General features: G+C 45.2%; 1 long non-coding RNA gene and 1 pseudogene across 1 annotated transcript; both read left to right on the plus strand.

The window, feature by feature from the left end:
* The first annotated feature begins 220 nt into the window (after positions 1-220).
* Positions 221-11545, plus strand: LOC123038868 (tau-cadinol synthase-like; annotated as a pseudogene).
* On the plus strand, positions 4853-7487 carry LOC123040202 (uncharacterized). Its single transcript, XR_006418080.1, has 3 exons — positions 4853-5840; positions 6664-6711; positions 6793-7487. It is a non-coding gene; the product is annotated as an uncharacterized lncRNA (long non-coding RNA).
* Positions 11546-15356: the final 3811 nt, after the last annotated feature.

Consider the following 15356-nt stretch of genomic DNA (forward strand, 5'->3'; position numbering starts at 1 on the left):
TGAAATTTGATCAAGTGATTGAATCATCATTTCCTGTGACAGTATGCCATAAAGCTTCTATGTTGTCCCATACGTTTAATTGATACATTAACAACTAGTTTGGATAACTGTAACCAATAAACTTTTGCAGAGGTCAGAGGAATGGATGAAGATTAGAATCAATAAATTGAAGGACGATGTTGACATGTTGTTTAAGATTTGCAGTAATAGTTTAGAGAGAATGAAGTTGGTGGATGCAATCCAACGCCTAGGAATAGCACACCTCTTTGAAATACAGATAGGCACTGCTCTATGTGACATACATGAAAATGAACTCAATATCTCTAGCCTCCGCGAGGTTGCTCTTCGGTTCTGCCATCTTAGGGAACATGTTCTTTGGGTATCTCCAGGTATCCATCTAAATATGTAAACATTGAATACCTTGCAAGAACACTTCATGAAAATGAATTAACATGAATATGTGTTGCAGATGTATTCAACAAGTTTAGGGGTGAAGATGGGACCTTTAACGAGGATATAAAAAAATGATCCGAAGGGAATCCTATGTCTCTACAATGCAGCATATATGTTGACCCATGGCGGGCCAGAACTCGAAGGCGCCATCTCTCTTGCAAGGCATCATCTAGAATCATTGGCACCGAGCCTTGGATCCCCTTTAGCAGAGCAAGTCAAGCATGCCCTTCATGTACCACTACCAAGGACCTATAGGAGGTTGGATGCACTATGCTACATACTAGAATACGAACAAGAAGAAGGGCCCAATCCAATCCTTCTAGAGCTCGCAAAGCTGGAATTTAACCTCCTCCAGGCTGTCCACTTGAAGGAGCTCAAAGCTATCTCTGAGTATTTTCATTAACATATACCCAGCCAACTATATCAATATATATAAATGTGCTTGTACATGCTTCATTGGAACTATCTATCAATTTTGTTAGTATGCATGGATTTTTTTCAGGTGGTATAGTGATCGTAAGGGATATGTGGGGCTAAGTTTTGCTCGGGACCGTGTGGTGGAGTGCTACCTTTGGGGCTATTGTGTGTTCTATGAGGAAGAGCACGCGCTCACATGAATGATCTTTGCCAAGTTAAATTTTCTGCACACACTCTTGGATGATACCAATGATGTTGGTGCCACCTTGGAGGAGTATAGGAAGCTCGATGCAGCCATACAAAGGTTATCTCTCTTGCCAATCTCTGTATCTGTGGTGAACAACTAATAATTCTAGCCAAAATAGATGAATTGGGGGTGCTTGTTTGAAACTAATTAATATGTCACGCAGATGGGATGGGAGCGCCTTTTCTCTTGTGCCAGGGTATCTGAAGAAGTTCTATAATAAACTGCTAATCTGCTTTAAGGAGTTTGATGATGAATTGAGACTCAATGGAAGATATTCAATTGATCACATCAAGAAGGAGGTACAGAATTATCTATTTTATTTCATTTTTTAGAACACATATACAGATTGCACATGAGCATTAGAAATGCCCCATCACAATTTTTTTGGAAAACGCTTTGTGGTGGGCTGTAAACATGTCTAACTAATTTATTAGCTCTCAGTAAAAAGGGCCAAAACCCGGGAAATAAGAAAAAAGGGCCAAAATACCTCTCAATAAAAAAAATAACAAAGCTCAGCTCTTTTGCCCCCTCCTCCCCAAAAGGAGCTACTCGATGAGTTTTGAGTTACTACCGCGAGATACTCGTGGTGGAAGATGCTAAAGAGAAAGAAAGTATCTCTCTGCTTGCTTGGCCATTTGCTTCTTCGAATGTACAGCTTCTTCAACTAAAGTACCGCTGAGAGAAAACAGAGAAAATTTATGATCAACTTATGATTTCAGATGTAAGTAGAAAGTGTAGCCGTTGAGAGACTGGTTGCTTGGGGCAAGAGGATCGTTGGGATGTTGCTGGGAAATCATCTAGGTGAATACTCCCTCCGTCTGAAAATACTATTCATCAAAATAGACAAAAATGAATGTATCTAGAACTAAAATACATCTAGATACATCCCCTTTTATTTATTTTGATGATAAATATTTCCGGACGGAGGGAATACAATATTTATGATTTGTTACTAATCAACACAAACCATACATATACTTCCTTGGTCACAAAACAGTAGTGTTGTAAAAATTCACAAACATGTCAGCATGTTTATCTTGAGGAATAATTTCTATGTCTATTTTTAGAAAAATATTAATATAAAAAATAATTATGCGTTTTACCTATGCTCGTGCGCATGCATGCAGTTCCAACAGCAGTCGAGTTGTTAGAGCATCTCTAGCCGCCCCCCCAGAACGGCCTCCCGAGGCGGGGTTTTCGCGCCGGCGCCGAAAAAACAGCCTAGTCATGCCCCAGGAGCCCGATTTTTGCCGGCCTGGGTCGAAATCAGCGCTGGCGGACTCAGGCCGAACCCGGCGCGCTGGGGGCGCCCGGGGGCGCCGTAGCAAGTGGTTTTGGCGCGAAACAGATGCGGGCCCGCTGAGTCAGCGAGACGGGCGCTTCATCGCTCTCATTGCCTCGGTTCCCGCAGGAATCAATGCCAAGGCTGCCGCCGCCGGTCAGCCTTGCCATTGATTCCTCACGGGCGGCGCGTCACGGGGCGGCACGGCGACGCCTCCCCTTCCGCCATGTGTACACATGAGCCCGCCTATTTAAGCCGCCGGCCTCCCTCGCCTCTGGCCACAACAGCCTAGACGCCGAGCTCTCCCTCTTCAGCGTGCCGCCACCGAGCCCTCCCTCTCCCGTACGCCGCCGCCGAGCCCTTCCCCCTCCGATCTCTCCCTCTCCCCAATGGCCGCACGTTTCCCCGACGACTCTGCGGCGGCCAATGGCTTCGGCCGCTCGCTCCACGAATAGGAGTCTTGGATCCTGTTCGAGGCCAACATCCCGGCGCCACCGGACATGCGCGCCGGGCCGACGGGGTGGAGGCTGAGCAACGGGGGCGTGGCCGTTCCCCCATTGCCCGACGCCGCGACGCGCCCCCACTACTTCGGCGCCGAGGTCGAGCAGCTCGCCCTCCTCCAGTACGACACCGACAACCACGCGGCGTGGGCGGACTACTTCGCACGCCGTCAGGAGCAGTGGCTGGCGTCCACCAACGGGGTGACGGTGGTGGGCGGCACGAAGAACAGCGAGGAGCGCCACGTGTGGTGGGGCGTCCCCGGCCGCACGCTCGAGGGCGTGCTGGCGCACCTCGAGGGCGGCAACAACCCGCCATTGGTATAGCCCCGGCGGCCCCGGCCCAGCGCCGACGCGCCGGGCAATGGCTGCCCAGGAGGTTCGTCTCTCCCTCATCTTCCTGCTCGCACTCCTCGTCACGATCTTCTTCCCACTCCTCTGACTCTTCGCCGCTGCTCGGCGTCAAGGCCGAGCCCGCGGCGAAGACGCCGCTCGGCCGGCGCACTCGTAGCGCCGACATCATCATCAACGAGGGCGGCCGGCGCGCCTCCTCGTCGGCTCTTCCATGCTTCGTCAAGCCGAAGACGGAGCCGGGGCTCGCGCTGGTGAAAACGGAGCCGGGGCTCCCCGCCGTGAAAACGGAGCCCGGCGACGCTGAGCTCGATGACGACGTGGCGCTGAAATGGGCGCGCAAGGATTTCGCGAGGATGGAGTGGGAGCGCGAGATCGCCGCCCTACGACGCTTCAAGCAGCGCCGCCGGGGCCGCGAAGAAGGAGGAGTCGTTGTCCTCGACGAGAGCGACGAGGACGACGCGCCGCCGCCGCCGCCACCAGTCCGCCACGGCGACGCCGGGTAGGGGTCCAGCAGGGGCGGCCGCGTCAAGGAGGAGAAGGCCGCCGCCGACGACGGCGATGATGGCGGCGACGACGGCGACTACTCCGCTTTCAGTGATTTCTTTTTTTAGTTTATGTTTGTAAACACGTCGCGAAACGATATATGCCAAAGTTTGCCAAAATTTAGACGTGTTTTAACCGAACTTCGCCAAACTTGTTGAATTTTTTAAAAAAATCAGACGCGTCTGGATGCGGGCCTGGGGCTGATGACTGGGGGCCAACTTGCCCCTAGGCCCTTTTTTTGCGCCGGCTCGCCCCAGGCGGCGATTTTAGGTGCCCCCTTGGGGGCCAACGGCTGGAGATGCTCTTATGTCCAAGAAGCTGAATGGTTGCACAAAAATCACAAGCCAAGGTTTGAAGATAAATTGCATTTGGCCGCCATGTCCATAGGCGCCGTACAGCTATGCGTGTATACGATGGTTTGCATGGGTGATGAAATGCCCAAGGGAGCACTGAGTGGGCACTTGGATACCCTGATGTCGTCATGGCATGCGCGCCAAGATTGGGCGCCTAATGAATGACCTTGCTGCTTCATCCAAAGTACGTTGGTAAGCATACATGTATGTGCAGTTAACCATGTTTATTTGTAATTAGCTAATCTCTAGCATAGTATTGAATTAGTTAAATTAACGGAAACGTTCATGCAGCCCCGGAACAACAGGGACGTGGCCAACTGCGTGGAGTGCTACGCCAATGAGCACAAGGTCACGGAGGAGGTCGCCTTTGCTGACATCGACTCGATGATAGAAGATGAGTGGAAGACCACCAACAAAGCCTGATTCAAACATAGTCGTCAGCTGCTGCCTGTGGTGCAACGGGTCATCCAACACATTAACGTATGCATCAACCGCGGTCGCTCGCGCGTGCCACATCGGCAGAGGCGTACTGTTCACGGCGGCTAGTAGCGAGAGAGATTTGCGTTGGCCAATCGCGAGCTTCGCCCATATCTTGTGGCTGTCCATGTCATCCCACACAGTATACGAGACAAAAAAGGCAAGAGAGAAAAGGTCTTCGTCTCGTTTCCTTACCTACCGAAGGGACTCCTCAGCGGCCCAGCCCCTGCCATCCCTCTCCCTTTCCCTTACCTGCCGCCGCCGCCACCCCTTCTCTCCAACCCTCAGCTGCTCCTCCAGCCTTGCACCACCCCACGTGACCGGCCCGAGCAGGGCTGGTGTACCTCGCCCTTGCCTTCCTTTGATTTGGAGAGAGATGGCGACGGCGGCGGCTCGACGGGAGGCGCGGCAGAGTAAGCTCGTGCAGGTGGTGGTGGTGATGGGAACTTGTTCGTTCGATTTGGAGCAGCAGGAAACCTCCATGGACGAGGACGACGGAAGAAGGTGCCTTGGTCGACGTGGTCTACGCCGGTGTGGTGCAGCCGAGCTCCACGTCTTGTACGCCGTGGCCTGCGCCGGTGTGGGCGACCTCCTGCTCGGGTAAGCAGCACCCCCTCTCTCTGTTATTCGTCGCCACCCGTCCACCCGACGAACGAGAGATGCACGACAGAGATGCACACGCTCTTCCCTGTGGGATGACGGTGGTGTTCTTCCTCCAACCAAATTCCAGCCCCTCGATACTAAGTCAGATTCAGGTTCGCTCTTCACCAATTTGATGCCAAATATTCTTGTTTGGTTGAGGTGGTGATCAAGGGGTGGAATTAGTTGATGCGTACTCCCTCCGTCCGGAAATACTTGTCGGAGAAATGGATGTATCTAGACATGTTTTAGTTCTAGATACACCCATTTTTATCCATTTTTTCGACAAGTATTTTCGGACGGAGGGAGTACAATTTATTAACACAGCCCCACAGCAGCGAGTGCTTATGGCAACGACGATGACAAAGAAAGCTGACTGCTACTTCTGGAGTACTACTGGATGATGCTTTGTACAGCAGCAACACACACGTACTCGACCTCCTATTCGAATTTCAATCCTTGGACAGAGTTGGTTCCAATAACTTGGACACTCACGTACACAACAGCCTCTGCTGATTGATTCTGTGGCCGGCCAAAAAACGCTGTGCACGGAAACAAAATCAATTGGACTGCCACAGGTATCTGCTGTTTGCTTTATTACTAAATTCATGGTATGCAGGGTACATGCATATATGGATCCATACTTGGATAGTTGGACTGCTGACTGAATAAGTTCAAATGTGAAAACAGCATTTTTCTAAGCATAAGAGCATTATAGTTATTCAGATTTGTTTGGAACATACATACACCAGCTAAGCCAACTGTTTTTTTCATGCAACTGTTAGCATGCATTGATGTAGCAATATTTTAAGGGAAATGTTAGAAGTGTCTTGCTTAGCATCCTCTTTTGGTTATTGATGTAAACTTGGCGTCAAGACAATTTAAGTATATTCAATAGTGCAGGGGATGTTAGATCTATTGTTATTTGTGAATAGTACTCTCTTTTTTGCTATGGTTTCGTTTGTGGTTTCTCATGTAGCAATGGCATGGTTCGTAAAATCTTTGGCACACAATGAAGTGTTTAGGAAACTCGATCCAGTAAAGTGGAGTGTTAATTTATCTAAACACGTTTAGTAACTTCATCATATAGATGGTAATGTCCAATCTTTTGCATTGCATATGTTTGATAAGGAGACTCACTTAATATAAAGGAAATTACGCCATAAAGTCTGTCATGAAAGTATACTTTATCGGCATTATTTTCCTATATATATTATTTCTGTGCTACACATTTTTGTTCAGCTAACTAGAAAAAAAAATACATCACCTGAAAAGACTACATAACTCAATAGTCAATCCAGTGTCTACTCAACAGAAAAAATAGGCCACCTGTAGAAGTAGACTGGTAACAGAATCTTTCCAACAATCTGGGAAGTACCTAATGTATCTAACTTGTTACAGAATGCAAATGACGGAAGAACTCTGACAAGTTCAACAAAGGCTTTGGCTGTGAGTAACACGAACCTATTAAAAGAACATAGTATGCGATTTCACTGTCATACTGAAGAGTTCAGCCTGATTTCATTGCAGATGGCGGATGGGATCACTATGGTGTGTTTCCTCTCAGGGGTAAATTATTAAATGTGAGAGAAGCAAGCCATAAGCAGTTAATGGAGAATGCAGAGATCCAAAATATAAAGAAAATATTAGGTCTGCAACATGAAAAGAAGTATGATAGCACGAAATGCTTGAGATATGACCACCTTATGATAGTGACAGATTAGGTTTGCCTGACAAACTTTTCAGGTAATTTCTTCCGACACAGCAAGATTGTTCGGTTGGTTCTGGTTTTTCTTTTGTGAAATTTTGAGCAAGGTTGTTGTATGTGACTGTGTGAATATTGGTGTGAAATCAGATGTGTTGTGTTGCGCACTTTTAAACCACATGAAATTAAGTGGGCTTGTTACTGTATTAAAATGCAGTGATCTACACAGAAAGAATAGACACCATGCAGTTTTAGAAGTGGGACAACAGATAGTGTGTTAGATGGATTGAACAGCTGCAACTATATGTAAAGAAAAGTGACTGCATGCAAGAAAAGTTATGCATGACTATGGCATGACAAAAAATAATAACATAAAACCGTTCAAATATATTGTTAAACCAAAATAACAAGTTCATTACGAAGTCTCTGACTCCCTAATAATATCACATGATCGTAACAGATTTCATAAGAAACTCATTACTGAATATAGCATATAGTTCTCATCATGTGTTTGCTCTTAAAATTAACCCGTATGGTTGGCTACAATTTTTTTCTCAGGAATTGCCCTGATCTGCTCGGCAAATCGGCTCTGCTACTAAGGTGCACCTTGCACTTTCCTTTATCGATTTGTCCCCGTCTGATACACCGGTATTCACGTCTTTCTTGTTACCAATTCTGCTCAGCTTGATGAATGGCCTTTTGTTTTGATCGTGGTGCATGATTCTAGCTTGTCTAAGAACTTAGATTTGGGGAGATATATTGGGGATGTGCAGAAGTCCTTTTGGGGACAATCGTGTAATGCAAGGTGTCAGCTTCAAGGTGAGTCCTAGTAGGAGCCTGTGAATTTTCCACTTCTTGCTGATTGTTCTGGTTCAGTACTTGTGTTCAAAGTAAATTGCAAGAAACCACCACTTTGAAGGCTAGGTTTGCAGAAAACACTACTATACATTTTTTTGGCAGAAAACATCATGTCTAGCGTAATCTTTTTGCAAATAACACTGATCGGTGGATTAGGGCCGATTGAGCGCGTTTATGACATGTGGGTCCCATATTTTGCTGACGTGGCATAACATCATCGGAGATGGCGTTAGAGGGGTTCTTTTTGCCAAAAACACCTCAAAAAAACAACCTACCTCACCTGCCCCCACCCGACACCGGATCCGGCGAGATCCGCCCCTGTCCTGCTGCTGCCGGCCATGGGTGCGTCCCTGCTGGAAGGAAACAGAGAGAGATAGCAGAGAGATGGCGTGAGGGAGAGAAGAAGAAGAATAAAAAGAAGATAGGAGAAGGGGAAGGGGCCGCGGGCAGGTCCTGCCTCCTGCGGCAGGCGGCGCGTGGCGCGGAGCTGCGGCGAGCGGGCGGCAGGGACGAGGCGTGGTCGGGCATGAGGCGCACAGGCCAGGAGCTCGGGCGGGGCAGCGCTGCTGCTGGCTCCTGTGGCCGCGGACGAAGGCGGCTGCCGGCGGCGCGGGAGCACGCTTGGGGAGGAGCAGGGGCGCGCGGGGCCTGGAGCAGCTGATGCGGCCTCGGGCGGCTGGAGGCCAGAGGTGGCTGGCTGCTCGGGATCGAGCAGAGCTTGGGGTGCCATGGGACAGCAGGAGCTCGGCGACGGGGCCCAGACCCCGACGACCGCCGCCTCCCATACCCGGTTGGAGCGCCCCCTCGCCGTCGACGAGAGCCATCGTCGTGTTGAAGTTCTGCTCGCGTGCTTGGATAGGCTTAGGGAGCTGATTGCTTTTTTGGTTTTCATCTAAGGGTGTTCCTTCAAATTACAGGGACTCGTTTGTAAATCTAGATAAATACATCATCTAACGCCGTCTCGGCCGAACCGTTACGCCACGTCGGCAAAATCTGGACCCACCTGTCATAAACATACTTAAAGCGCTCTAATCCGCCAATCAGTGTTATTTGCAAAAAGATTATGCTAGACATGATGTTTTCTACCCAAAAAAAATGTATAGTAGTGATTTCTGCAAACCTAGCCTTCAAAGTGGTGGTTTCTTGCAATTTACTCAGTCATTCACGTTGCATCTTATTTACTAGGTTTTCCTGTGCATTTTTCAGATTATTGCTAATAGTGCCTAAACTCTCAGACTATTGTAAACTGTTCTGGTTCAGTGCCTAAACTATTATTGCTAATAGAGCTCCCAGGCAGACGCCTCCCTCCTCCTCGTCTTGGACAGCCAGATCATCCCTCTGTCCTGAGGGCGGCGATTTGTTCTAGTGCAGGCTTATTAGAGGCAGGATCACAACCGTGGAGTACCAGGACATCAATGCCCAGCGGCACCAACAGCAACTACACGGGGTAGGCGACTTTGTAGTGCATTGTCCATGTTGTTTTGGCAGAGATCACAAAGTATATGCACTTGGTTAACTCTATTTAAGTTCTGCGGTTGATTTTCTTGCATAAGTATGCCATGAACTATATGTCTCACTACATAAAGTTTTCTCTTATGAGCAATTGTTCACTTTGTTTTAGTATCTTTCATTATATTTTTTTTAATAATCTCTGAGTGCAAGTTTTCTGGACATGTGATAATTATTTATTGTTTGTGAACCAGAGCTGGTGATAATAGGGTCCAAGAATTCAGCACTACACAATGATAATATATAATAGTTTCTTGATTTCTTTTCGTTCCGCAGTTTCGAAATGATGGGCAGGTTTTCCTTTATGATCTTGGAAGCACGCATTGTTCTTCCATCAACAAAACTCAGGCAGTCTCTTTCCTCGTCTTACTTTAGAGCAGAACTGAATATTTCCAATTCATCCCGGACTTCTCATATGTTTGTTTGAAAATGTTGATACCGTGCAACTATGTGTTCTCTTCTCATGTATGCACCTCATTGTTCATTTTTTTTCTCAAACACACAAATTTTGTATTAAGGAGGACGTTAATATGACGTAGACCACGTTATTGTTCATGCTATTTTGTTTTAAAAAGCACTATAATTTGTATTGATGCATTCTTGTTCTGTTATATTTTTATATATCCATCTACCTTTGGCTTGCTGAGTCACACTGTAAACTGAGGAAAATATACCAAGAGTTGTCTGTGTATCCATTGTTCCTTTCATACTGATGTGATTTATTGTGTCTGGCCTTCGGCGCTTGTAGAAATCCGCAGCTGATTCTACTATATGATAAGGGCATCAGTGATTAGTGCAAGGTTTCTTTCTACAACCAATACTTTTATGACTAGAGATCTTTATAAGGGCATCAATGATTAATGCAAGGTTTCTTTCTCCAACCAATACTCTAGAGATCATTATTAGTCTTCCGTTCATTTTCCATTAGGTACAAGAGTGTTTGTTGGAAGAAGTGGCGTCAAGTACTTTTTGTAACTTCATGCTTGACTTGTGGCTTTGCACCTAAGCATATAGCAAATATTGTTAACTACTTGACGAAATGTACAAGCACAACGATACGCTTGGTGCGCCACAAATATTGTACACTGGTTTCCTTCTGCCCTTAACAGTGCGCACATGCACATTCAGGAGGCACGATCGATGAGGACCTTCACAGCAGGAAGCTCGACGTCTATGGGAGGGAGGCGATGCAGTTGCTATTTGCGTCCAACGCGGTCGTCTCTGCTTAAATGGGCTTGGGGCTGAGACTGGTGCGTGCCTCCTTCAGTACGTGTGATTTAATCATTTACTGTCTGGCGTTCTGTTTTGCTGCTCTTAAATATTTCTTGGTAATTTCGAATATGTGATTAATTTGTTAGTTGCTTGATTGAGAAACATATATCTGCGATTACTTCAGTTTATCTAATATATGTGCAGACATGGCTGAATTGTAGATAGAGAAATAAATTTTGTATAGTTATCTGGTGTCTAATTGTTCAAATAGACTGAAAGCTTTAAATTGCTGACATATGCTGCTATGATAGTCAGATTGTTTGCTGCATTCTAAGTTTGAAGTGTTACATTAGGAAATGCAAATCATATATATGGCCTTTTTCTGCTTGTTATGCAGATTTACTTGTATTTTTCATATCATATCATATATATATAGGAAGCCGAGCCATCCGCGAGCCCCTCACCTTGTGGGGCGGAGAAGGACGAGGAGGAGCATTCCGCAATGCATAGGGCATTACGAGCAACCTAAGCCATTATCATCTATCTGATCGCTTATGTAACCTCTAAGACTGTTGCTTGTGCTACATTTCTACTGCTTCCTCTTATAGTTCCGGTCAGGAACTTGCACACACATATATTCTTGTGCTTTCAGTTTGATTTTATAACACTGACAGTATAATGTAACTATCTTGTCTACATGTGTTGCATTTTTGTTGGTTTGTTCTGCTATAAATGTTAGTTTCTTCATAACATCACATAATGCAAAAAGAACATTCCTTAGTATAAATAGGAGAGTGGAAGGGGCGCCTCCCACCTGACACCGCCGTAACTTCCTCTGAGGCGGCGCCACCGGGTGGCGCCCCAACCCCTAGTCAACTTCACTCTCAGTGGGTGTACTACGGTGATAGGAAAGATGCCTTCACCTTCAGCTCGCATCTTGAAGACATCATCGAGAGCCTCTTTGTCAATTCCATTCCCATCTACTCCCTCCGTTCCTAAATATTTGTCTTTCTAGAGATTTTAACAAGTGACTACATACGGAGCAAAATGAGTGAATCTACACTCTAAAATATGTCTATATACATCCGTATGTGGTAGTCCATTGAAATCACTAAAAAAACAAATATTTAGGAACGGAGGGAGTAGCTACTACTTCGTGTACCTCATGCAGGCATGCATTAAGTATTTGTTTCCTTATGTACCTTCAATTTCTGTTTGTTTTCCATATCCCGTGTTCAATTAGGCCGGGCATGTGTCATGTGTGTACACCTAGGTTGCGGAGGTCCGGAAAAAAAGTAGGCTTACACGAGCTCATGTTTCGATGCGTGTGACATGTACGTATGCGTTTCATGTCAGATGAACCGAAATGTTTGCATATATGCAGCACGATTAATAAATTATAGTGTGTTTGGTTTGGCCATAGTCCAGTTCTTACTGAATCCTGGGCTCTCATGTGATTTGGATTTTCAATGACTAGTTGGTACATCATGTATGTAAGCGAGTCCTACAGTCAATTCAGTTCATTAGTTGATTCTTTGTAGATTGGGCTAGTGAATTAATCTGGTGTGATGATTGTCGGTAAATTTCGTTTGGCTCATAAACTAATTTCTGCATCACCACTGTCTTGCTGAAGGAAAGAAACATGGTTCTCCTATGCTCTGTATTTAGGTTTGTTCAACATGTTTGTCTGGCATGCCAATAGTAGATTACTTGAATGAGCTATGTAATCTTGTTTCCGACCTGCCTGACCGCAATTTCTATAAACATTTTTGTACTCGTTGACCTAGAATTTCTTTTGTTTAATAAAATGGATGTGTACTCCCTTCGTCCGGTGAAAAGTATACATTTGGCTTCAAAATTTATCCTTAAAAGAGTGTACTTATATCTTTTCAATGCACTTTAAAGTATATATATCTGAAAAGTATACTGGTGTCATGCTTATTTTGACCTCAGCGCACTAGCTGTTTGGCCCACCTAAAATGGCAACCTTCAAATACATCTGACGATATTCCATTATGTTAATCTGACAGCTGAGGTGAACATTTACTATGTTATAAATCAAAATGAGCAAATCTACTATTCATGCAGATAAAATCTAAGAAGCTGGCCAAATGTTGCTGCTAGGAAACTATACAGTGCTACCCGTCTTGGTAATGAACTACGACAAAACCTTAAGCAAAAGTTATCTTAATTTATTGGCAAGTAAAGTGCTCCCAGGTTTGGTTTGGTTTGGTTTGGTTTGGAGCTTGATGGCATCCCAACTAAGAGCATTGTATTTGGAAAAGTTCAGGGACATACCACAAGATGAACTCGGTGTATATGTCAGTCTACACAAATTCTATGTGGGTTGGTCTGTGAATCATGGTATCGAGGTTCTGTCCATGGGCAGATTTGTTAAAATTAACATCACACCTCATGACTACATGGGTTTCAGATGATGGTGCATGGATCTGGTCCAGCAATTACTACTCCATATCTGTCAAAATATAAGGTGAATTAAATTTTCAAAAGTCAAAGTTTCCTATGTTTGATCAAATCTATAGCAAAATACATCTAACACCTACAATACTAAAGGCTGGTTCGGACTCACTCCCACTCCGCAGCTCCGCTCCGGAGCGGAGTGGCATGCAACTATAATCTACGGAGTGGCCAGAAGGTCGCTTCGTCCGCTCCGCTCCGTAGCAAGGGCGTGGAGGCTTTTCGAACAGCCCCTAAATAAATCAAATATGGAAATATACTTCATCATGAATCTAATGATATTGTTTCTCTATAGTAGATATTTATGTTTAATACTATAAACTTGGTCAAAATTAGGTAAGTTTGAATTTTTTAAAAATTAGTACACCTTACAAGTTCAAACTGAGGGGGAATTGAACATTTCTGTAAAGACATGACCTTTTCTTGAATTATCAAACGATGCATCATCCTAACCATTAGATCATTATCAATGTACGGTCCATAATTGGGCACATCATAAAATTTCTCAATAACAAAACAATATCTGCATTTCGTGTTTGTACATGTAGATGGATTAAATACCAAATACGAAAAGTGGTTAAAGTAAGTAGATTTTCCTATAATATTTTGCGTTAGAGCATCATATCTTGGTGGTCTCCACTACCACTAAGACATTACACTCTGGTCAGCAGCTTCTCATTTTTCTTGCTGCTAGATGTGAGCATGCCAAGAAGATACCTAAATGGCTGCGAGCTCAAATTTACTGGGAGCAAGGCATGGTTACTGGTTAGAGCAGCTGATGAACAATGGGTGACCCAAGGAATGGGCTTCCGCACGCCCGACAACACTAGTGTACATGTTTTCCCTTGCTTGCAAGTTGTATTTAGTTGCCCAACAGAAGTGGTAGATTTTCCTATAATATTTTGCATTAGAGCATCATATCTTGGTGGTCGCCACTACCACTAAGACATTACACTCTAGTCAGCAGCTTCTCATTTTTCTTGCTGCTAGATGTGAGCATGACAAGAAGCTACCTAAATGGCTGCAAGCTCAAATTTACTGGGAGCAAGGCATGGTTACTGGTTAGAGCAGCTGGTGAACAATGGGTGACCCAAGGAATTGGCTTCCGCGTGCCCGACAACACTGGTGTACATGTTTTCCCATGCTTGCAAGTTGTATTTAGTTGCCCAATAGAAGTGGTAGTATTTGCAGTGCAATGGAACCAACCTGATACGGCTTATCCGAGGAGACAACAACAATAGCCAAGGCGGCGTCGGCAAGGAGGAAGTGCTCGGAGTCTGACCAGGGAAGCATCTTGGTAGGTACTCGACACGAGTGTGCCATTGCTCATGCTCACTGAGACACGCTATCATCTTTGTTGCCGTGGCTGGTGTTGATCTCTTCCTCCTTCATACTTGATTTTATCACATAACCACATTTAACATTTTTAAATGTTTTGGTCGACCCCAAAAGCATGGCACCGGTAACAGTTGGGTCAGTCGTATTATCCCTGAAATGTCGGTATAAGAAATTTAGTGAACTTCAACTAAAAGCTCGATGACAGGTTGATTAGCTAAAGTAATGCACATGCGAAAGCAAGGTAAATCTCTGGCCTCAAAACTTGATTTTTCTGTGTTATACCAAAAGATGGTATCGGCACTTAAATATCTACAAAAAAGTTTAGAAGTTTCTTTACATGCTTATCATAAGAATCCTTTTTACAGGATAACTAACTTAGGACTTCACAGTAATGTCTTCACAAGGGCATAAACTTTCTTGGCCACCAACATCCCCACACTGTAAATATTACACTCTATACACTAGTAGAAAACAGGGCATACGTTCGGTCCAGATAAGCCCATTAGTCCCGGTTCAGTCACGAACCGGAACCCATGGGCCCATTGGTCCCGGTTCGTGAGGCCAGGGGGCCTGCCGGGCCTCATGGGGGCATTAGTCCCGGCTCGTCCGGCCCCTTTGGTCCCGGTTGGTGGGACGAACTGGGACCCATGGGCCTCGCTCCTGGCCCACAACCATTGGTCCCGGTTGGTGCCTTGAACCGGGACCAAAGGTTAGTCTTTAGTGCCGGTTCAAGCCATGAACCGGGACCAATGAACCGGCCAAAAGAATTTTCATGAACCGGGACCAATGAACCGACCAATGAACTGGGGAGAGAGCTTTTGTGTGTAAAACATTAAAAGCAAAAAGAATTTTCATAAAATAAATTTAAAAAGAAAAAAGAAAAGAAAATAAATAAGTAGAAACAAAATAAACTTTAATAAAGTAAAATAAACAAACTTTAATAAAATAAATAAAAATAGAACAGTAAGTAGAAACAATAAAATAAAAAAGCAAA

This window comes from Triticum aestivum, chromosome 2B, assembly GCF_018294505.1.
Source record: "Triticum aestivum cultivar Chinese Spring chromosome 2B, IWGSC CS RefSeq v2.1, whole genome shotgun sequence".
In the NCBI taxonomy this organism is placed as follows: domain Eukaryota; kingdom Viridiplantae; phylum Streptophyta; class Magnoliopsida; order Poales; family Poaceae; genus Triticum; species Triticum aestivum.